Here is a 2,686-nt window from a genome sequence, read left to right as displayed (position 1 = left end):
CACACACGCATGAACGCACGCACACACACGCATGCGCGCTCGCTCACACACGCATGCGCGCTCGCTCACACACGCATGCGCGGTCGCTCACACACACATGCATGAATGCACGCACACTCACGCATGAACGCACGCACACACACGCACGCGCGCTCGCTCACGCACACATGCATGAATGCACGCACACATGCATGAATGCACGCACACACACGCACACGCAGGCAACCACGTACACGGACGCCCGCACATACATGCATGCACACACACACACACCCACACACTCTCACACTCACACACACACGCAGGAGCACGCACACGTTACGTACACGCAGACACACGCACACGCACACTCACACGAGTGTGAGCGTGCGCAGCAGCTATCGTGTTACCTCGAGCAGTGATGGCGACTCGCGCGCGACGCTCGGTGTGCTCGCGCTCGCCCTCACGCCCCCGCCGCCCGCGTGCTTGCCCGCCGTGTCCAGCGACCCCGTCGAGCTGGCCAGCGAACCGGACATACGATCTCTGTCGGCGACGCTCCCCGATTCGTCGGCGCGGCGGCGATAGTGTATAAGCTCACGCTGCAAGTCCTATAAACAACACGAACAATCACCGTTATGTTAGCCACCTAGGATCCGCCGTTGGAAGCTGCATGTGTATGTACGATGATATCGATGTTATTGATTAATTTTTTAAATAAAAAACTATTATATTATTATTTATTTACATTTTAATTTGTATTTTTACATACTATTACTACTTAAGAATAATAAACAAAAAAATTATGTATTATAGTTTAATTAATATTATGTCGAGAAAGAGTTATGACAATTTGGACTATAAGCTGATAATAATGATAGTTGTAACTATTTACAATGTTTCTGACAACGTGCTCCAGAATTCACAGGTGCTGCGCACTCTTATGTTTGGCTCTGAGCCCACCAATGACTATTAGGACCCGCACGTGCTGTTTATAATGACCACAAGTTGTAGAAATTATACATGTTGCAGCTGTTGCTGTTTGGCAGTGCTTTGTGGGGCACACACACACGGATCACGTTTATGCCGGTACTGTTTCCTGGAACATTTATTTGCCACATCTGTAAATGCCAGACTGTGTGGCTGACTGAGAGAATAAATACTAGATCATGTTGCTTTAATATTAGCAGCCGTTTACTGCTTGTTACTACTGGGACTGCTTGTAGATGATTATGAACTTAACAAGGATAATAACGACAAGAAAAATATAATAAATGCACAAAAAACAACAGCAAAATGCTGAAACTGGGACAGCAATTTACACAAGTATGAAAGCAACTGGCAACATAGCCTGTAAGTGTACGATAGTAAATTAGCCCATGCAGCTAACATTACCCTAAGAGCCAGTGTATGCCTCTTCTTTAGGACTTTGTTTTCGTTCTCCTCATCCTTAACCCTCGTGTGTAGCTGCTCCACTAAAGTGGTCTTCTCCAGTAGCTGCAGCGTTAGCTCACTCGTCTCCTCTACCCTCTTCCGTGTCTCCTCTCCCAGCTCCTTCTCCTACACACAAAATTTCCATTCCATACACTCAGTGGAAAAAATGACGTACACTCAATGACCACGCGATGAAAATGCGATAGGAGTTATATATGTGGCTTGTTACTCATAATAAACACACATTGTTACACAACACTTATTTTTGCAACTATCACTGATGTAAATTAAAAAAAATAATTGGTTGTAAATACGCCGGAAATCAAGACGAATGTGGTAAACAATCCACGGATGAGCAAGAGACATGAGTGACGTGTTTTCTTGCTAACTTAAGAGTGTAACTTACAATTATCGTGAACACATCTGAAGTACAATGACATTAGCGCTTATTATATATTGTTATTTATTATTTATTATTATTATATCCAACACCTGTATATTTAGACCATATCTGATTTATTAGCATTGAACTCACCAGCTTCTTACATTCATTTTGCAAGCCATTGCTGAATTTTGTGAGCCTCTCGACGTCTGAAGCCATAGCAAAAACCTGGCAGCACACAAAACAAGCATCAGATTTAATAAACCAAGTCCTAATTCAACAAATGCTCGACATGCACCTGCAGTACATCATACTCACTCTGCAGCGAAATGTACCGCCAAGAATCGTTACTAGGGTTTTTGACATTTTGACTGCTTTCAGAGATTTTTCCCAACACTCGTTCTTTGTCGTCTGCCGTCGTTTTTTTTCTCATTTTGTCCTTGTTTTTGTTATACTTCTTTGCAATTTTATGGTTTTCGTCATCCGAGGACTTTTTTTTTATCCCGGCCGTCGCATTTTGCGCGCCCGTTCCCGTCGTCTTCACCGTTGCGACCGCGCCCGACTCCGACCTTGACATCGGCAGCACTGACCTTGGCGTCGACGGCGCTGCGCTGCGACTGCAGCTGTGCGTTCTTCGCCGTCACCTTCTCGGTAAAGCCGAGTAGCTCACGCTCCTTGCTGCGCATCGCGACCGCGCGATCGGCCACGTCCTCCTGGTGCTGCCGCAGCGTGTCCAGCTCCTGCTGCAGCCGCGCACTGTGCTCCCGCTCCCTGCCAAGACAGTTATAATAATAATAAATAATAATATTAATAATAATAGTGGTTCTGCCGCAGCGTGTCCAGCTCCTGCTGCAGCCGCGCACTGTGCTCCCGCTCCCTGCCAAGACAGTTATA

General features: G+C 46.1%; 1 protein-coding gene across 1 annotated transcript in view; it reads right to left on the bottom strand.

Annotated features, from left to right (window-relative positions):
- Positions 1-2,686, bottom strand: part of LOC106812995 (coiled-coil domain-containing protein 186-like) — a 23,599-nt gene that overhangs the window by 7,353 nt on the left and 13,560 nt on the right. The gene's annotated exons all lie outside the window — the stretch shown is intronic.

Source organism: Priapulus caudatus, unplaced genomic scaffold (assembly GCF_000485595.1).
Source record: "Priapulus caudatus unplaced genomic scaffold, Priapulus_caudatus-5.0.1 Scaffold712, whole genome shotgun sequence".
In the NCBI taxonomy this organism is placed as follows: domain Eukaryota; kingdom Metazoa; phylum Priapulida; class Priapulimorpha; order Priapulimorphida; family Priapulidae; genus Priapulus; species Priapulus caudatus.
Note: the sequence above shows the minus strand (reverse complement) of the source record. Positions and strands in the feature narration are given on the sequence as shown.